Consider the following 22,458-nt stretch of genomic DNA (forward strand, 5'->3'; position numbering starts at 1 on the left):
GATGAGATTAAGAAGTTCGCAGGGGTCAAATGGATGCAGCTAGCACGGAACCGGGTTAAGTGGAGAAATATGGGAGAGGCCTTCGCCCTGCAGTGGGTATAATCAGGCCGATGAGGATGATGAAAACCAATTGCTGGGCTAGTTGCTGCATATTAAGTTAACGCTGTGGAACCTTTCCTATACTTACAACACTGAGAGAATTTTTTTTAGTAGGGCAGTGCTCAGTGAAGTGGCATAGCCTATGGATGCAGACTCGAAATCACGCTAGTATTTCACAAGGCCCAGTCATGGTCTCAGCCAGTTGCGTGACTTTTCAGCGGTCCTCATATAGACGGACTTCATAAGCAGCTGAGCTATGTCACCGCCATCACAATGATGCAACCTGGGAATTGTGGTACCCCAGCCAGCGGCTGTGCTGACATATCACATTGCGTACTGCTCGAAGCACATTTTGTGTCTCTGCTCATTCTTTGCGGCACATATTCAGGTTTTACAGGACCGAGGGATATATCTATGATTTCCACCATACACTAGCTGTGACAGGTGTGCCGAAGTGATGGCATTGGATTTTGCATAGCCTGGAAACGAAGAATGGTTTATAAAAGGAGCCTGTAGGAGCTGGTCAGAGAGGCAGCCTGCGAGACTCTGCGTTTAGCTTCTTGTCCCTGTAGGTCAGATAGGCTGCCGTGGCATATATTTTCAAAGTTCTAAGGGTGACACTATATGCAGATTCGCGTTTCAGTTGCTGTCATGTTTTGCTGAAGGTGCTTAAAGGTAACAAAGGCAACAGTCGGTGTCATCTCCACTTCCTTTCGTGAAGCTGTCTTTGCAGCATTCTTATCATAAGTTTTAAAGCAGCAAGTTAGGCGAGTTGGGGCTGGCTCTTTGTTGAAAGATTGTTACTGTGCTGCAATTAAGACAAGGACAGACTAAATAAAGAACAGGACATGTACAATCCTGTACATGTCTTGTTCCTTATGTGGTTTGTCCTTGTCTCAGTTGTAGCACAGTAATGTACTTTCAAGGCAAGGAGACACAATCTCCCCAGTATTATTCACTGCTTGCTTAGAGGAAGTATTCAGAGACTTGGAATGGGAGCAGTTAGGGATAAGGGTAGATGTAATCGGCGATTTGCTGATGACATAGCCTTGCTAAGCAACTCAGGAGATGAACTGCAAAAATAATTGGTGACCTAGACAGGAAAAGTAGAAAGGTAGGCTTGAAAATCAATATGCAGAAGACTAAGGTACCGTTCAACAGCCTTGGGAAGGAGCAGCAGTTTACGTTAGGTAGCGAAGCACTGGAAGAGGTAGGCGAATATGTCTACTTAGGACAGGTAGTAACCGCAGATCAGGACCATGAAAAGGAAGTAACAAGAAGGATAAGATTGGGATGGAGCGCATTTGGAAAGCACTCTCAGATTATGACTAGCAGCTTACTGGTATCGCTCAACAGGAAAGTATACAACAGTTGCATCTTACCTGTACTCACCTATGGGGCTGAAACGTGGAAGCTAACCAAGATGGTTCTACTTAAGTTGACAACGCAGAGGGCTATGGAATGAAAAATGGTAGGGGTAACATTAAGAGATAGGAAGCGTGCAGAGTGGGCCAGAGAAATAACTCAAGTTACTGACATTCTAGTGGAAACCAAGAAGAAGAAATGGGCATGGGCAGGGCATGTAGTACGTAGAGAGGACAACCAATGGTCGCTTGGGGTAGCAAACTGGATTCCAAGGGAAGGAAAGCGTATCAGGGGGCGGCAGAAAGTTAGGTGGGCGGATGAGGTTAAGAAGTTCGCAGGGGTCAAGTGGATGCAACTAGCACAGGACTGGGTTAATTGGAGAAATATGGGAGAAGCCTTCGCCCTGCTGTGGGTATAGTCAGGCTGATGATGATGATGGATGTACTTGCAATCATGATGGTATGTTGGTCTAGATGGTACATATTCACCGTTAACGAGCACAAAAAATGACGGCAAAGAAAGTTTTTGTTATCATTATGTATATGCCCCTTTGTGCCCCTATGCTGCTATTAAGAATAACTGTTCAATTGCGAGTGAGCACTTAAGTTGTGTTGTCTATGTTGTTTCCTTTTCGTGGTTTTAAGTATAATGAATGAAGCTGTCTGCCTGGTGTGAGGCTGTGAGGCAAGAGGTTAGCGGCGCTTTAATGTGAAATTCTGGCTTCCGAGATACATGAGTAGTCTGTGCATGCATTCAGTGCGCAATTATTAGTCGTTCTGCATTACTTTTTATTTTGGGAAATGACTGCAATAGGTGGATGATTGTCTTGCACATGCACTTTTGACCATCCTTAAATATATGTACAGGGAAAGCTCATTAACCCTTTCGCTGTCACGAACGTACCGGTACGTTTTCGTACTTACCCCCCCCCCCCCCCACAGTATCACCAACCTACTGGTACGTTCTTTATCGTGCACTCAAAACTTCGCGCCTGAGCGCGAAGCTGGCATGCTTGGACAGGCTGCGCCATCTGTGAAATCTTTCTACAAGTTCGCATTTTCGACCCGCGTTGTGTTAGTACGTATATGCTAAAGAGTACGGAGCGACTGCGCCCACCTCCACCACCTTCTTTGCTGGGGGGGGAAGGGGAGCGCTGTCGCTGTGCGCGCGCTACTCTATCGCGCTAAGCGATCATGCGGTGCGTGCATGCAGTTACGGGTTCAAGGGTTGTTCGGCCATCTGCTGCAGGTTTGCAGGTTTTTATTTTTATTCTGTTGGCGTGTCTGCTACCATGCATCACGTTCAGGGGCTCGCGCCGTTGCCTCTCCTATAGGTCGACACATGACTCGATCACTGCTTTCGCTCTCTCTTGCTGCGCCTTACTTTCGGCTAGCAGCAGCAAAGGAGGTTTCTTTAGCCTCTTTCCATCTCCCTCTGTCATCTTGATTTCACAATGTGCCATTTATCTCTGTTGTGCTGGCCACCAAAAGTGCGCCCTCCGTGCGCGCATTTACTTCCGAATGGCTGATCACGCGGGACCTTCGACTGCGGACTGGAGCGAAGGCTCTTTTGATTATAAATACGAGTCGAGCTCGGATTCGGTCTCTCAAGAAGTATCGAGCAGCTTTTTTCTTATATTATCCTCATTTATCTAATTTATAATCAGGCTAATAATGATGATGATGTTAATTAACAGCACCCTCAGAACACTGAAATGTGCATGCAGTGCAGTCCACTTATATTGACACCAGATATGGCAATATCTCGCTTATAACTATCAAATTCTTGAGATTTATTATTTTTCCCGATTGCCCCTATGCAAAAAATAAACCAGATATAACGATCAATTATTAGCGGTACATCGGATACAATGATACCTTTATCGCTGCCCAGTAGGTGTTTACCACGAAAATTTTACTGAATATTCTAAAAGATAAAATATTAAAAAGACAAGCGGCAAAACCTGAAGGAAGTGAGGACTATCATCATCGCAATCGCAGCCACGCAAAGAGTGTTGCTGCGGCCGTATTGTCATCGCTATCGCCGATTCTGCATTCGTGAAAGATGGCGGCGACCACATTGATGGACGCTGCGATAGCTCGAGAGATGAAACGGCAGATTCATCGGGATTGTTGGCAGGGTTTTAAGGTTGGAAGCCTCGTGAAAAAATATGGACATTCGCATTTTATGATTTTAATGGTCATCAAGGCTGGTTACGTCCTTCTGTTCATCCAGTCGCTAATCGGTTTCATGCACTCAAAAAGGACTGCCGCCAGCGTACACGTTACTAGAAGAGATGCTCACAGCAATTGTCAGATCAAAAAACAGCGCGGCTACTTGGGACAGAGAGGAGAATAACGGACAGCGCTTGTCCGTTATTCTCCTCTCTGTTTGTCCCAAGTAGCCGCGCTGTTTTTTGATCTTGCAATGCACCAACTAGCTCAGATTTCCGTTCTACAGCAATTGTCAAGCTTCAGCTGCTGCTCAAGCGAGCGCGAATTTCCGACTTTAAGTATGTTAAGGTATTCTATGGCTATCGATGTATACTGCAATAAAGTGCTTATTGCTCTTTACGATGATTAGCGTTGTTCAGCCCGATTTACTCATCGCTAGTAAGTGGGCAAGCCTACATGCATGGGAAAATACGCGGGTGTGCTTTTTTTTTCTTTTTTGCCAGTCCAGATGTAACGATAATCAGTTATAACGATTGGATTTTCAGGTTTTCTCAATATTGTTATAAGTGAACTGTACTGTATTCCATTGACTATGTTATTTGTATAGCAATCGTAATCAAAAATAAATCGCTTTGCTTGCTCCCGATACGCTAATTCCCTTAAACCAAGTTGACACTGGGGGTGCATCACGGCCAGAAACGCCCGACAGCGAAAGGGCTAATTCGGACCTCGAAAATCGAATTACTGATAATTCAAACTACACTACTTGGTCCGGCCTAGCTACATAGAGATCTGTGTATAAAAAAATTTGGAGGACGCTGAAGCTTCGCCTTCAAGAGTGGAACGCGATAGCGTTATTGCACCTCGTCGAGAAAACTTATTAAACGCAAGGGTATTGGGACATCCTCGCACCGGTACCCGTGCGGCCCGAAGGGGAGAAGCGGGTGAGCGAAGATAGTGATCTAAAGAAAGGAAAGACGCTTGATTTTACAACCCGTGAGGGTGCACGGCGAAACGTCAGGGGCGAGTGGCGCGCCACGTGTCGGGGCAGCGCCGCACATTGCGAGGAGGGGTTCTTCTGTGTTTGCCGCAAGATGGCTCTGCATGTGCGCAGAGCGCAGAAGAAATGTAGCGGAAACGTACTTCGCTACTCGTGTAACTGCGACTTCTGTAAGTAACATGCTCATAATTACCGATATACACCGCAGTATAGCATTCTACGGCACGTTTCTAAGGCAACACCGCATTCACTAGAAGCGCTTTTGTACCGCTTTCAAGCATCGAACTCGTGGCTGAGTGGTAGCGTCTCCGTCTCACACTCCGGAGACCCTGGTTCGATTCCCACCCAGCCCATCTTGGAAGTTGCTTTTTATTTATGAAGTGCATGCCGGGATTTATCGCTCACTGCCAACGACGCCGACGACACCGGCTTTTCTGCGACGCGAGCTCCTTAACGCTACCGCGTTAAAATAGCTTGTCAATTCGAACTGCACGTCACCGCGTCAAAGTGGCTTTGCGCACACCATGTGGCAAAAACAAACAAAACAAAAAAAAAAAAACCTCCTCGGAAGAGCGGCACATTTAAAGGTTGTGCACGTCTGAAACGGGGACAGAAGATGGAACCTGGTAAAACCACGGAAGAGTAGGTAAAACCTATATGGTGTTATGACTGGTGTGGCAGCTGCCTTCTCTCTCTTCCCCGCATCCTCCGAACAGGGTGCGCACAGGTTCTTGAAAACCTTGAAAACCCTTGAATTTGAAAAATCATTTTCAAGGCCCTTGAAAATCCTGGCAATTTTTCTGCTCCTTGAAAATCCTTGAATTCCTAGCGTACTGCATGCAAATGGTTATTAATCAGAAAGAAACGCGGTTAAAATATTTGTATTTTCAATAATGTGTTTCAGTATCTGTGTTTTGGACGTAAAAAATCAGTTTGTGCTAATATAGCCAACGTTGCGCGACGGTTAGCCACATTGGAGCCACTCGCTCTGAAGCCAACTTGAGCCGATTCAATCCAATCCGATTTTGGCGCTTTGTTGGCGCTTTGTTATGGTGGTTGATGGCATTGTATTTTTACGTCGGTTGTGCACCCGACTTGCTGCAGCTGAAGCAACCGATTGCAAAGCTAGTGCCTGGGAAATGCAAATTTCAAGGCGCATGGCTTCACAACGACGCTTGCAAAGACTGGATTGCACCAGATATGACGAATGAGCACTGCACAAGATGCAGGCCTTGCAGCAAGGCTTTCGATATAACCACCACGGGCGAGTCGGTGTTAAAGAGCCATATGAAGAGTGCTAAGCATGCTGTGTCATGAAGATTGCAGTCAACAGCTCGGTATGAGCCAACAGTCAGCCGTCCCGTCTCCTTCGCAATCGGGAAAGCTGGATGATGCTTGCAAGGCACACGAGCTGGTGACGAACGCAGAGATTCTGTGCACTTTCAAGGTTGTCACATTGCATTTCTTCTATCGGTCATTATCGGAAGCAGGCCAGCTATTCCAGCGTATGTTCTCGGACTGTGATGTGGCCAAAGCATTTTCTTGCGGAGAGAAAAAATGTGCCTACGTGACGTGCCATGGTCTGAAGCCCTTCTTTTTACCTGCTTTGCAGCGGGAGATAAAAGATTGTGATTACTACGTGGTACTCTTCGACGAGCCCACAAATGACTATCTCCAGCGGAAACAAGTAGATGTTCGCATCCGGTTTTGGAATTCGTCTCACATAGCGGCAACGAGGTACTATACTTCGGTGTTTATGGGGCACTCGACATCCGAGGACATCCAAGGAAAGCTGCTGAGTGCGCTCGTACCTTTCCCTCTTGAGAGCATTCTTCAGATTTCAATGGATGGTCTCAATGGTAAACTTAACTTACTCAAGAATTTCCAAGAGCACCTACATCAAGCATACCAAGTTCAATGTCTGGACATTGGGACTTGTGGCCTCCACACCATGCACAACGCCTACAGGGCAGGTGTTACAGCAAGTAATGGGGAGTTGACTGTCGGCTCTCCAGTCTGAGTGTGCTTTTCCATGGTTCTTCTGCAAGTAGCGAAGACTTCTCAGCAGTTACCGGTCAGGAGACTTTGTTGCACACTGGTTTCACTGGCGTGCTGTTGCATCGGTTTCACACCGGCTTCAGCAGATACGTATGCTGAAAAGGCAAAGGCAGCTAATGATCTGAAGTAATTTAGATCCAATAGCCTGAGGAAGGCTGCACGAAGCAAGACTGAGGAACAGTGTAGCCTCAACGAGAAGATTCAGGAAAAGCGGCAGGAGTTCCCCTGAAGTTGCCATTGGCAGTTTTGCAGAATGGATTGCTCTTCGACATTGGTACAATTCATGCAGGGTGTTTTTCTAGACTGAACATTTTTTAATTATTTTGGCTTAGTGCAATACTGGTTTATTATGTTGGCTTAGTACAATGTTGGCTTAGTGCAATACAAGCAAGCTGTTCCTTGAAATGTTTCTTTTTCGATTTTGTTCAGTAAAATTGGTACCTGATATTGAAAACTGCTGCATGTAGCATTGTGTTGAGTCCTTGAAAATACTCCAACTGGGCCTTGAAATTTCTTAAATATTCTTGAATTTGCCTGTTTTGAATCTGTACTAACTCTGTCCGAAACTCGCAACTAAATGCTCATTATTTCGAGCCCTGTTAATTCGGAAATACAGATAAGTACTGGTGGCGTGGTCCCAGCCAACGCCCATGAACGGCTATGATTTCGGACGGGCGCTACAAATCACCGGGAAAGTATTTTTTTTTTTTTTCTTTACGGCTCTCATCCATCTTTTCAACTATTAGCCGCCAATGGAAGCACGCGGTTAGCCGCTATCGTGACGGCGGCTTTTAGCATTGTTTGCTTCAAAAGGCATTTGCTGCTATCGCTTGTTCCAATGATGAGTGGCAGCAGATGGCGCCCGCCCCAATTGCTCTGACATGATAAGGCGAACATACTGAAGCAGGACAAGTGCTGGCATTCTGCCAAGTTCGCTTCACCCCCCCCCCCCCCCCCCCCCCCGCTAGAGCTAACCTCAAAAGGTAAACACGCCAGGATGTTATCACTGCGCAACATCTTGGTGCACTGCCAAACAATGCATTGTGGATTATGCGAAATGGAGAGCAGCATTAACACCTGATGCCATCTTGTATTTTTAAATTATTATGCAAAAATCAGGTTGGGTGGGTTCATTATATGAGTGTGTTCGTTACGTAAGTGAATAAGGTACATATACCGTAATGCAAATGGTTCTTGTCAACTTTCTTGGGGCCATTCAATAATTCGAAATTGGATAATTCGACCTCCCCTCCCTCGCCCCCCCCATGAAATTAAGCAAAAAAGACCAGAGGTGCTTTCTTTTTTTTTTTTTTTTTGGGACTTCACCTACTTTACATGATTTACGTTGATTTACATTGATTTACATTATACTGCAGATCTTTTTGGTCCAAGCAGGACGAGCAAAACCGGGGAAAGAAGAAAGGACACTTTTACATGCTATGCACAGATAACACAATGAAAATAACATCCAAGTATGAATTGGGGCATTAAACTTTATTGGCATTTTTGCAGATATACGTTGTAGTATATTGTGAGCGTCTCACTGAATATTTCATAGTGAAAGAAATTAAGCTGATTTGAGATAGCACCAATGTGGTACTTTAAAAAATGGCCAGGCCATCACTGGTGTAGTGCGATTAACTTTCCTGTCCGCGGAAAAAGTAGGGGTTTTGGAGTGGTGTCATAGTTTTTTTTTCTTTTTTACAAAAACTTGCTTGGTACAGGAGTGTATGGTAACAAACTGTAGAGGAGGATAATGGTATTAGTCACAATTAACATCTTTATTGCGTAGGCGATGAAAAAAAAAAAATTATGAGAAAAAAAAAATTGCAGACAAAATAAAAACTTCGTAAAAACAGCAATTTTTTCACACAAATAAAACATAAAAAAACAGTTTGAGATATACGTTTTTTGGACCAGGGACCGAGGTAACAATGCTGCAAATCCTAGCTTTTTAACTACAGTATTACTCAAGTAAGGAAAGAAAACTTTAGACCATATGACTGTCGTGCCACCGTGCGAAACAGTTCCGTGTTGCCATGAAACAGAGGCTTGCTGCTGCACACGTCTCTCTGAAAACATTTGCTTTTTGTTCCACCTTGCTTTCTTCATAGCACAATTTGCAGTTCTTGTAGTTCTCTGTTTTGTTGGGGCTTGTGCTGCAGCCCCTGAGGTTGATCATGAGGTGGAAACGGGGCAAACATCGGGGTCTCCAGGTCTGGATCACCAAATCCAAGCAGTTGCTCTGCCAATTTTTTTTTTTCACCTCTTTTGGAGTGACATCTCGCCATGATCTGTCTTTATCACTGTAGGAAGGTTTTTTCAAAATTCCATATTTACTTGCATAATGCTCGCACCCCCAACATTGGGTGTCAAAAATCAAATTTTTTTTTCCTTGCATAATCATCGCACCACCAATATTACCACCGTGAAAGTCGTCTGTTAGTAGTAACAAGTGCCATCTTTGGAGCGGCACTGAACCTAACTGGCCTCGTTGTGTGCACGCACTACCAGTCGGCAATAGCGTGCTAACGTAGATCATCATTATCGGTTATGTTGGCGCCATTTTGCAAGGTGTCCGCATCTCGTTGTCATTGTTCCTTCGTTCCGTCAGTGTTGCTTTGTTCCACTGTCTACCGTGTTCTTGGTGTCGCATTGCGGTGAGGCGGTACGTAAGTTATGGACCTTATGCAAAATTGCTGCCATCTATCGGACCTTCAGCAAACCGTGCTACGCGACGCCATGTTCAGGGGTTGAGTGCGTCTGCTGCGCTTACGGCTGCTGCCATCGTGTTAGCTGCGTCTGCTTTGTGCTGTGATTTCTGTGTATTTGTTTGCATTCAAAGCAAAAAATGACGGAATAATAGACGATTGACTTGTCGACGCCGCCTACATTCCAATTGTACATCGGAAAGCGATACTGCGCTGCCAAAACTTCTTGCGAACGGTGGTAACAGCGTAGCTACAAATGGCAAAACCTTCGTTGTTGCTCCTGGGCATTCCTTGATACGGTACTCAAATACGCGTACATGAAAGTGCAAAACATATTGATATTGCCTCCGGGTGTAAAACATGTCTGCGATGTCGTTACGCGTACACAAAGGAGCTTTTTGTTTTTTTTTTCTTAATATAGGACTGATGCCTAATAAACACTGTGCTCTGATGGATCTTCATAGTTCCCAGTGAAGCGTGCGCACTACTATTCCCATCCTCTGTCTGAACGTTTAGCAGCTGATGTATCTCGTTGGCGTGTAATCAACCATATAGCAGATCCCATATTCTATATGTTACTGGCTAAAACCTCCAACCACGTGAATTTGCCGGCGAAATGTGACAGGTCAACGACGTGATTCCGTGCACGCTGATCCTCCTCAGATATGTAGCTCCTGTTGCCGTCACATCGTGGTTCTATTTCACGAAAATCAATATATAGTAGATACTGCTGCCTGCGAAATCATATAGCAGAGGTCTGCTTTGTACCCAGACGCAATGTCAAGCTCCTTCGTGGAAGCGTGTTCGAGCAGTGCTTTGGTGCAATGCTCAGTTTTGGCAGCAAAGTCTTCTTCCTCTCCAATGAAGCATTTTTTCTTCCTTTTTCCGCAGCTCATGACGGAATTGAAATATTTTAATTGTTTTTCATCGTCCATGTCGGGGATGAGCTCAGTAGCGAAAAAGGGGGGGGGGGGGGGCGATCGAGGTTTAAGGGGGGACTCTGGTCTTAAGACAATATTTTTTATTTACTGGTAGATTTTGATGAACGTTGCATCATTTATGCAGCTTTTTGTGCTGATTTCAAATATGCACATTAATTTTATGTAAGCCATTTAGTTCTGAAGATATTGAGCACTTTGTGCTCTTTGTTTGGATGTGAGCTGTCATTAAAACTACAGGAGTTTAAAAACTGATGTATCAAATCAATTTAGAACACACAGAGAATTCAAAAATCAAGATTGAATGTCCTGGTTCCATTTTAATCAAAGTTACAGCTTGTCAAAGTTCAGAGACAAAAAAGCCACCTTGACACTCCAGAAAACATGCAATTTTTAAAAACGTTCCTCATTAAATACCACAAATTCATTTATACTTTTGCACTATACATGAGTTTACCTTTCTGTTGCAAAAGGAATTATAGCAATATCATAAGTAGAACCAGAGATATAGCACCTCCAAACATGTACCGTCCTCGATATTTTGATTTTGAGAAATTGAGGGAAAACGTATTGATAAATTTTTGAAGCACCAAAGCTAACAGTAACTCATTAAAGTGGGTTCTGACTAGCTTCTGATGTCAATGCACCATTTACCATCGATATAATTCGCCCTCAAAGAATGAAATTTCCGGCAAACGGAACGCATGGTCCGGAGGCCGCCACCAAGAAGAGTTCGTTTGCATCGTGACCTCCGCAAAAGTTCGTGCCAAAGTTCTGGCGCGCGATCGCCATTCTCACGTTCATGCAGTAAACGCAGTCGGCCTGCAACTAGTGATAAGTGACCGTTGCTCGTCTTGCACCGCGTAGCATTCAGAAAGTTTATTTCGACAAGATTTGGGATTCCGCGCAATCTTCTCTGTGTTCCGCGTGTCGCGGGAGGCTGCTTCACGACTGCCGCTGCGGCTGGTCGCGGCACTGCCTCACAGGGCGATCTATCCCAGCGTTGAAAGCTGCGCTTGCTCATCTGCACCCTCACGATTCCGTACGCGGCAGATCGGGCCGCTCCTCGCTATCGCACTGAGCACGACCGGCTATGCTACGCCGTTATGCAGCGACCCCGGCGCGCTTATCTCCTCTTGCTACTTCTTTTTAGGCTAATAACGAAGCGTGAATCTCAATATTGCGCATTTCGTGTTGTGGTTACGATGAGGGAACGACGCTAGGCGGACTAAGCCTAAAGGAGAGACCTTTTCAAAATGGCGCCTGACCACGAACAGTCGACGCCGCTAACCAACCAAAGCTCGCCATTTTGCTCACGTGCGGTGAGAGTCCAATAGCAGGGAGTGTTTCACACAATTTTGTTCCTTTATTTTCCGCTTCGGTGGGTTCGCTCATGGTCACCAACCGAGATATAGGAATGGCCTGAATCGCGATCTTCTGAATGACACCAAGATTATGCCCCCGGATCGCGTATTTCTCGAAACGCGGGAGATTGAAACTCGGCGCGATTTGTCCTCAGTTTAAAGGGCCACACGCGCAGATTCTCATCTTTGGAACGCTGTAACACGCAAATTAGGCGATATTTTTCCACGAAACTTAAGAGATAGATGCGGAAAGATCTCAGAATCGCGAAAACGAGAAGATTGAAAATCCGATTTTCTGACCGATTTTCGGCTGGGAAGACCCGGGTCCCCCCTTAATGGCTTTCTTTGCGTGTGAAGATATTAAGTGAAAAAACTAATCGCACTGCGTTTTCATGCCATATTCGACACTAGTGACATTCTTCACGAAATTGTTTTGCGAAAAAGTAGCGAACGTATACGGGCTGTGTAATGTTAAATGGCGGTTTTCTTTCTATAGCTGCCGAACATATTTTGCAAATTTATGCGGTGTTCAGTCAGTTGACACCTGAAAGAACACAACTGTTTTCAGTGTGGAGCTGTGATGCATGGGATTTTTTTTTTTTTTGCCATATTGCAAAACAACCAACGTTATTTGCAGCAGCAATTCAGGGAAGTAGAATGTACCAAGCAATGGGCATACAGAAAATGTGATGCATACATGTATAGGGCTGGGTTCAGTTCAGTTCAGTCGTGCAGTCATGTCCGACTCTTCGTGACCCTATGGACCATGTCACGCCACGCTTTCCGGTCTCTCACTATCTTCCTAACATCACATAACTTCATCTGCAGTGCCTCGAGGATGCCTTCTAACCATCGCGTTCGCTGCCTACCCCTTCTCCGGCGACCCTCAACTTTTCCCAACATCAAATCTTTCTCCAGCGACTCCTCTCTTCTCATCAGATGACCAAAGTAGCTGAGCTTTAACTTTAGAATTTGACCCTACAATGAGCAGTCAGGGTTTATGGTCGACAATATCGATTGATTTGATCTTCTGGCAGTCCAAGGAACTCTCAAGAGTCTTCGCCAGCACCACAATTCAAACGCGTCAATTCTTCGGCGGTCAGCCTTTTTCACAGTCCAACTCTCGCATCCATACATCACAACTGGAAAGACCATAGCACGAGTTATACGGATCTTGGTTGGCAGACTAATGTCTCTGCTCTTTACTAGGCGGTCAAGGCTAACCATTGCTCTATTTCCCAGAAGCAGGCGTCTCCTAATTTCATGGCTGCAGTCTCCTTCCGAGGTAATCTTGGAGCCCAAGAACAGAAAATCTGTCACAGCTTCCACTTCTTGTCCATTGATGCTCCAGGACTTGATAGGGCAAGACGCCATGATTTTTGTCTTTTTAATGTTCAGTTTAAGCCCAAACCTCTCACTCTCTTCTTGTACGCGCATCAGAAGTCTCTTGAGTTCCACTTCACATTCTGCCATTAAAGTGGTATCATCCGCATATCTAAGGTTGTTGATACGTTTTCCAGCAATCTTCACTCCAGCTGAAGACTCTTCCAGACCGGCCTTCCTCATGATGCACACTGCATATAGGTTAAATAGGCAGGGCGACAGTATGCAGCCTTGCCTTACTCCTTTTTCAATCGGAAACCAATCAGTAAGACCATGCCCAGTTCTGACTGTGGCCTCTTGTCCTTCATACAGGTTCCTGAGGAGACAGATGAGGTGAATTGGAACTCCCATCTCTTGGAGAGCTTGCCACAATCTGCTGTGATCTACGCAGTCAAACGCTTTCGCATAATCAATAAAGCAGAAGTAGATGGGTTTCTGGAACTCTCTTGCTTTTTCCATGATCCAGCGAAGATTGGCAATTTGGTCTCTACTTCCTCTGCCCTTGCGAAACCCAGCTTGCACGTCCGGAAGCTCCCGATCCACATACTGCTGCAGCCTACCTTGGAGGATTTTCAACATCACCTTGCTAGCATGCGAAATAAGTGCGATCGTGCGGTAGTTGGAACAATCTTTGGCACTGCCTTTCTTTGGAATGGGAATGTAAACTGACCTCCTCTAATCCTGTGGCCACTGCAGGGTTGTCCAAATCTTCTTACATAAAGTATGCAGCATGTTAACAGCATCATGGTTGAGGTTTTGAAGCAACTCAGCTGGAATACCATCAATTCCGCTAGCTTTGTTCTTAGCAAGGCTGGCTAAGGCCCATTCAACTTCATTCTTCAGGATGCCCGGCTCAAGATCAGTAATCACAACCGTCTTATGTTGGGTTTGCACATTCGGGTCCTTCTTGTACAGTTCTTCTGTGTATTCCTGCCACCTCTTCTTTATCTCTGAGGCTTCAGTGAGGTCCTTGCCTCGTTTGTTCTTTATCATGCCCAGCTTAGCACAGAAGCTTCCTTTGATATCTTTGATTGTCTTATACAGAGCTCTTGTTTTCCTTAATTGGCTGTTGTCCTCAACTGCTTGGCACTGTATGTTCAGGAAGGCATTCTTATTTCTCCTTGCTATTTTCTGAAAATCTGCATTGAGAACCTTGTATCTTTCTCTTTCCCCCATAACTTTTGCCATCCTCCTTTCCTCAGCTATTTGCAAAGCCTCTTCAGATAACCAGTTTGCTTTCTTGCATTTCTTTTGCTTTGGAACTACCTTAGTAGCAACTTCTTGTATTATATCACGAACATCAGTCCACATCTCTTCAGGCTCTCTGTCTTCTAGATCTAATTCTTGAAATCGATTCCTCACTTCCACAGCATATTCTAATGGAATTTGATCCAGATCATACCTGAAAGGCCTTCTAGTTTTCTGCGTTTTCCTCAATCGAAGCTTAATTTTGGCAACAAGAAGCTGATGATCAGTGCCACAATTGGCCCCAGGCCTTGTTTTTACTGCTTGTATAGCGCTTCTCCATCTCTGCCGGCAAAGAATATAATCGATCTGATTCCTGTACAGACCGTCCGGTGAAGTCCATGTGTACAGGCGCCTCTTGTGCTGTTGAAAAAGAGTATTCGCTATGGTCAGGTTGTTTTGTTGACAAAACTCCACTAGCCTCTGCCCAGCTTCATTTGGCTCGCCAAGACCGAACTTGCCTATAATTCCGGATATTTCTTCACTCCCGACCTTAGCATTCCAGTCTCCTATGAGAAAAACGACGTCTGATAATGGGGTGTGGTCTAAAAGGCATTGTAGGTCAGCATAAAATCTCTCAACGTCAGCTTCTTCAGCAGTAGTGGTCGGTGCATAGACTTGGATAACTGTTATTGTTGAAAGGGTGACCTTGGATCCGAAGTGAAATCATTCGGTCGTTTTTGGGGTTGTACCCTAGCACTGCTTTGCCCATTCTTCTGTTTACTATGAGAGCGACCCCATTCCTTCTCTTGGATTCGTGCCCACAATAAAAGACATAATGGTCGCCGGAGTTAAATTCTCCCATTCTGGTCCACTTGAGCTCGCTGATACCCAAGATATCAATGTTCAATCTGTCCATTTCTCGCTTGACAACGTCCAGTTTACCTTGCGTCATAGATCTTGCATTCTATGTTGCTATGTGATATATCTCCTTGCAACATCGGACTTTCTGGTCGCTTCCCGACACATCCACAGCTGAGCGTCCTTTTGGCTTTAGCCCAGCCGCTTCATTCGTCCTGTAGCTACTAGGAATCGCCCTTTGTTCATCCCCAGTAACATGTGGGACGCCTTCCAACCTGGGGGGCTCATCTTCCGGCGCCATATCATTAATGGTATTGTGACTGGCCATAGGGTTTTCTTGGCAGGAAATACTGGAGTGGGTTGCCATTACCTTCTCCAGTGAATCACATTTTGTCAGAACTCTCTGCCGTGACCTGTCTATCTTGGGTGGCCCTACACAGCAGAGCTCACAACTTCATCGAGTTTCACAAGCCCCTCCGCCACGACAAGGCAGCGATCCATGAAGGGGATAGGGCTGGGTACTTTGGGTACTTTTAGATAAAATAAAGTGTGAAGACGTGTGTGCTCATTCTTGCTTCTACTGCGATATAGCCGCAGTAGCAAACTTCACTGCTAAGCGTGGTAAGGCTCGCTACAAATGATATTGCTCTGTGGATAGTGTGAAATGGCTAGCAGTTTCAATCCCTACCTCATTACACTGTTTTCATGGCGCGCCATGACGGTTAAATGAAAAAACGGCATTATTCAGCGATATGGATGGGAGGAAAGAAAACTGGCGTGGTCCAAATTAAAGCGTAAGTCCTTTTCGATGCACCTCACACCACTCGCAGAAAAATAATGTCGCGCGAATAAAAAAAGTAAACAGCGCAGTGATCGCTATCACAATAGCAACAACAATCATGCGAACTCGCGGTAGACGGGAGCAGCTAAACGGTAGGGGCAGCTGCTGGCACGTATATACTATGTCATTTCTTTTTCAAGTCGTGTTCTGGAGACGCATCTCAGCAACTGAAGCCTGGACGTAGTCAACTATATTCAATTCATCGATGAATCGAATGCGTAAAGACGTTAGAATATCGCACTGGAATTTATGAGAGCAGTCTGGCGCCTTTGAAGTGCTGAAACCTGTTCTATCTGGATACCTGGACGTATACTGTTGAACCCGGATATATCGAATTTCGGTTATATCGAACTCACAGAATATCCCCTTGAAAATCTCATGTAAAAGTATAGGAAAGTTGCGTCATATATCGAACTCAATTTCACCAATTGTTCGATATATCGAACTCCGCACCACGCACTGGAAAGTGTGCCTTTCCCAAAGACGATTGCAGCACCCTCGGCCGTTTGCCGCGTGACGTTTTCAAGCCACGCGCGGAAGGAATGAGAGGGGACAGTTCGGCTAGGGCACCGCCCCCAGCCATTCCCTAAAGGCGCGCACATCTGTGGTTATTGTTCCCGCGCGCCAGCACGTGATGTTTGCAAGCCAGGTGCGTGAATGAACCAGAGAGAACCGGTGGTAAGGAGAGGGGAAAAACGCGATACACATCGATAAAAACGCCTATACACGTTGAAGCGCAAGAGTGTGCCCATTCTTTTGTCGAGCTATCTCTCTCCTTCCTCTTTCCCGGCCTTCGTTCGCAATAGCACGCGCTACGCATGCGCCAAGTCAGCTCAGCCCGTTTTCAGACAGAACGTCGGACGCTTTCTCCAGCGTGTGTTGCGAACACTCTGCGCGCGGCGGCTGACGTGGCTATGGTGCCTGCGGAAGTTAAGAAGCGGCAGATCGTATTTTTTTCTTTTTCTTTTTTTCGAGTCTATACTTATCGTTGTGCTGTACGCGCGGCGTAGCGTAAGGTATGCCGTTACGAAGCGTTTTTTTTTTTCTTTTTTTGCGTGAGTCGTTTATCTTTGCATGTATGAGTCAACGAAATCACGCGGTCAGCTGCTATCATGACACCGGCTTTTAGCATTTTTCGCTTCAAACAGCATTTGCAGCTACTGTATCACGCTTTCCAATGATTTTGTGGCAGTGGTTTACACCCGCCCCAAGCGCGGGGTGATAAATCAAACCAGGCTTGTGCAATCAAGCCATCACGGGCAGTCTGCCAAGTTCGCTCCCCGCCGCCCCAGAAGCTATCAAAAGATAAACACGCCGCGACGTACGTTATCGCTGCGCAGCATCTTGGCACGCTTCGAAGAAATGAACTGCGGATGAGACGACCCAAACGGAGTTCGACATGCAAGCCAAAACACTGGCGATTTCTGCCGCAGCGATAGAAACCTTGTTTTGAGCTGCTGCGGTGGCTCGAATGGCAGAACGGCAGAGGGACGCAGTTCCAACAAGATGGAAATTTTTCGCTTTGTCGCTGCCGCTTGTCGCTGAGGTCGCGCTTGCATGTGAGCGAGCTGGCCTTAACGTTTTTTTTTTTTTTTCAAATTCTCGAGTGCAAAAGTGGAGGGTGGGTTCATTATGCGAGTGAGTTGATTACGCGACAAATACGGTATCGTTTTTCCGCATCGTAAGTGCCGTCCCAAGCCGATTTCTATGTATCGAATTATCGATATATTGAACTATTTCGCGATTCCCTTCGAGTTCGATATATCCGGGTTCGACTGTATAAGTTGATATCACCTAGAATGCCTGCTACAGTGCAGTCCACCTATAACGATATTGAGAAAACTGAAAAATCTGATCGTTATAAGCGATTATCGTTATATGTGTACCAGCGAAAAAGAGGAAAAACAAAAAAAAAAAGCACACACCCACATATTTTCTCGTGCATGTAGGCTTGCCTACTTACCAGTGACGCTAAATCGGTTTGAACACTGATCATCGTAAGGAGCACTAAACACTTCATTACAGGATACATCAATAGCTGTAAAATAACGCATACTTAAAAAAGTCGGAAATTCGCGCTCGCTTGAGCAGTTGCTGAAGCTTGGCAATCGCTGTGAGTATTCCTTCTAGTAGCGTGTATGCTGGCAGCAGTCCGTTTTGCATGCACGAAACGATTAGCGATTGGATGAACTGCAGGGCATTCTCAGCCTTTGATCATTAATTATTAATGATCAATAATATCGTAGGGCGCGAATTCTTGCATTTTTTCACGAGGCTTCCAATCTTGAAACTCAGCCAGAAATCCCAAGGAATCTGCTATTTCATCTTGAGAACTATCACGCCTCCAATGCAGTCAGCGGCATCTTTCACGAATGCACAATTGGTGATAGCGATGGCGTTACGGCAAAACAGGAAGCGATTGCTATGATGATAGTGCATTTCCTAATCACACGCAATGGCGCTTGCGGATTTCTCGACAGTCCGTTTTCGTCGCATATGTCAAGTTTTCACGCCATTCGCTTCTTAGCTTTTAATTTTTTATTAAACATTCAGACACATTTTCGTGGTGAACGTCTACCGGACGGCAATAAAGCTATCGTATCCAATTTACCGCCGATAATTGATCGTTATATCTGGTTTGTTTTTAAATTGGGGCCAATGGGAAAATTGATGAATGCCACAAATTTGATCGTTATAAGTGATGTATCGTTATATCTGGTATCATTATAAGTGGATTGCACTGTGGTGCATGTGGTAGCGTGTGGCAGGTTGTAGCAAAAAAATGCATACCAACTAGTGAAGCGTCGCATGATGCATGCCTGTTAGAAGCAAAGCATAGACACTATCCATGCTCATTTTGAGTTGTGGAGAACGACCGTAATGATGCATAATTGTGCCTTTTATCTTGCTTCAATGTGGGGCTCGTTCTGTACATGAAGTGCAGTGCTGTAAACATGGTGGGAAAACAACTGCTTATTCAACAAATTCTCTCTTTTTTTATTCAATACTGAAAGCATTCTACAGATTCAAGCAGGGTGGGTTACATGGCAAACAATAACAATGTTAATAGACATCAAAGTGTGGTGAAAGGTAGTAAGGAATCATTCCAGTCTGTTACAGTGCAAGAAAAAAATTATGTTAGTGGAAAGTGCGAAATATGGCATCAGCAAGTTAGTTTCCATAAGAAAAAGCAGCCGACAAAGCATGTGTCATTTCTAAAATATAAAAGAGCCCCAAAAAAGAAGAAAAGTCATATAACCAAGGAATAATAATAAAAAAAGTGGCACAAAACGCAACCGTCTGAACTCGTGAAAACACATATATTGACATGCTTGGGAATGTCCTTTTGCGGGTAAATAATGAGAAAGAAATCGGTGAGCATGTTTTGTTTGCTACCGGCAACCCCGCCGGGGTGGCGCAGTGGTTAGGGCGCTCGACTACTGTGCCCAAGGGCGCAGGATCGAATCCCGGCCTCGTCGGCTTCTTTTCGATGGAGGCAAAAAGCTAGGTGCCCGTGTGCTGTGCGATGTCAGTGCACGTTAAAGGGACACTAAAGAGAGAAAGGAAGTGGGTTTGCATCGATAGAATTCTAGTTCCTGATTACAAAAAGACCACTCTTACTGAAAACAGAGCTGTTATAAGGTAGTAAAGAAGAATAACAGAAATACAGGTATCGCCACCACAGCCAAATGGCAGAGGCTCGCAACTACAAATCACGTGACACGCTAGGGATCCCGGAGGCTGACAAATGTGAATTACGTTGCAAGTTTGAATGCGGTGGTACGTTTTTTCTCAAACATGATAACACGCTTTTATCATACGTAAACGACGGCGAAAAGACAACGTGAACGTTGCAAGGCAAATACAAAAATACACTTCAGTTTTGGTTATGTTTCGGCTCAGGCATTTCGTGCGCACTTGGATAGTTTGTTTGAACCTGCAGCGCCTGAATTACGAGCTTGGAGCAGCAGATGCGCCTTGATGGTTCCCATTTGAACATTCGGAGGCACGAGCGAGCGAAATCCACTACCGCCGACACGCTCCTTCGTTCACACTTCTGTGCCAACATATCGCCGCCGTTGCCGCTTCGACTGCGACCTGACCGCTTGACTGCAGCTACGTACGCTACGAAAAGCATACATATGCTAAGTACCGAAGGAAAAAACGCATTATCATTCAATTGTTCACTAAATCATGGCACATCTGACCAACATATACTGCGTCAACAAGACCTTCAACGTGCTATTTGCAGGCGTCGTAAACAAAAGGGGCATACTTGCCGCTCATACCAAGGAGAGCGTCGATATATTGCGTTCGTCGCCCGGCGAAAAAAAAGGGCCTCGGGTAAAAAGTAAAAGCTAAAAATAACGAAGCACCAGAAATACATTACAAAAGTAAAAAAAAAAAAAAAATCGATTTGGAAAAAAAAAACAAAAAAAAAAACGCCAGAAGCGGTAAGGCTCGAACTCGCTACTGCTTGCTCCTTAATGTTCGGCGCTAACCGCTCGGCTACGCCGCGGCACAGGAACCTTGGAAATATTTCTCGTTTTTATGTCATGGCCCCATTTACAGTAAAGTGTTTCTGCTGCCGGTCTAAAAATTACAACTTCTTGATCATTGGCGCATGCTGCCTGCTCTCACGTCTTGCAACTAATGTTCTGGATGCCTATGCTCACTATATTGTGCACTGGATCCATTTTAACATGTGGCATTTCACAGCGCTGGCAAATGTAGTGGCGCCGGCACTTCGGTCATGCTCTGCTACCGTGGACGAAATTTTCGCTGAACACGGAGCTGTAGCACAAACCTTGAAGGAAAAAAGTGCGACGAAGCTTCAAAACTGACAAGCACAGCAGCGAGGACACTATTTTGCTGGTAACTAAATCTTATTTGTATGTAAACATGTCAGGAACCGTTGCGATGACCGAGGGCTCGGTTTGTTTATACACAGTGCAAGAAGGAGCGCAAAAGCTTGAGAAACATGTAAAGTATTGTGCATTACAAGCGCTCTATGTTTTTTTTTTTTCTTCCTTTATGGGCCCATCGCTCGGTAAATTACTCTCTTCATCGTTTTATTTATTTCGGCTGAGGCCGTCATTGCGAGTACTCTGTTGCCATGTTGGCCCTTGGATGCGACGCCGCGGGCCGCGCCTGCTCGCTAGCTATCACGGAGTCTCCGTTTACGTCATAGTGTGCTTCACTCAACTCCAACTACGTAGTCGGAGGGCACCGTTTGAATTCGACCGGCGGGAACAAGAAAAAACCTCAACTTCTTATCGCAATATCTCAGCAATTATTCGATTTTTTGCTGCCGGATATGCGGCGACAGTGTCACCAAATGTAGTTTTATTAGATTTTCATACCATCTTTGGCTGTCTTTAGTGTCCCTTTAAAGAACCCCAGGTGGTCGAAATTTTAGGAACCCTCCACTACTGCGTCTCTCATAGCCTGAGTCGCTTTGGGACGTTAAACCCCAAAACCAAATCAAACCAAACCAAGCTACCGGCAACATTTCAAAATATTTCAAGGGTTGTGTGACAGGCACGCATGCGTGGCTGCTGCTATCATCTTTCCATGCTGCTTCTACTTCCCTTTGAAAGGTACACCCAGCGTGGCTTGCTTCCTCCAGCACTCCATAGTCACAGAGATTTTATTTTTTTTTTCTGCTTTCTCTGCATCCTTTGGATGCCACTAAGAAAATAGCATGTGGCGAGCGAATCCAGTGCCTCTCAAAGCATAAAGGAATGTGGGTCACCACAATGGAGTACTACCTAAGATGGCTGCTTTGCTGTTGGCAGTAAATGTGCATGTGCAAAGTGGGCCTTGTCAAATTATTCTGTTGATCTGTTGGAATTCGGAGGCTCTTGGCCTGTGCGTGCCGTTCTATTGTGCATTTCTGAAGCAGCTGATTAAGGTTGGTTTGTTGATTTGTGGGGTTTATCATCCTAAAGCGACTCTGGCTTTGAGAGACGCCGTAGTGAGGGCTCCGGAAGTTTCAACTGCCTTGCTTTTTGCCTCCACCGAAAAGCGGCTGCCACAGCCAAGCCCGGGATTCCCGCATTCTTAGGCACAGCAGTCGGGCGCCATGGCCATTGCACTCCCACGGAGGGGCAGTCGATTACAGTCGAACCTCAGTATATCGAACAGCGCAGTGATCTCAAAATAGTTCGATATAGCCAGAATTCGATAAATAAAATCGCGTAGAAAATGTGTCAAAAACTAGTACAAATCAATCAATGAACCAATCGTGGTGCAATATATACTCACTTAAGCTTCGAACAAAGTATTTTATTTATTTGGCTTAAAGTACTGTAGCAGCGTAGCCTGCTTCAAGTTGGAAACCGCCTACTTCACCACGGCATCCTCAACATTGTCTAGACGATCAATCAGCGATAGTCCGGAGCCTTCTATTGCGCCGCACAGCGGCCAATGCAGCTACAGCTTCAGTTGCAGTCGGGAGAGGGGCGACATCAGCGCTT

The 22,458-nt window shown here is 45.4% G+C and overlaps 1 protein-coding gene across 2 annotated transcripts in view; it reads left to right on the forward strand.

The window, feature by feature from the left end:
* Positions 1-22,458, forward strand: part of LOC146183215 (endoplasmic reticulum transmembrane helix translocase) — a 196,061-nt gene that overhangs the window by 83,633 nt on the left and 89,970 nt on the right. The window lies entirely within an intron of this gene.

The sequence above is a fragment of the Amblyomma maculatum genome, chromosome 7, assembly GCF_055883805.1.
Source record: "Amblyomma maculatum isolate TAMU_Amacu chromosome 7, ASM5588380v1, whole genome shotgun sequence".
Taxonomy (NCBI): domain Eukaryota; kingdom Metazoa; phylum Arthropoda; class Arachnida; order Ixodida; family Ixodidae; genus Amblyomma; species Amblyomma maculatum.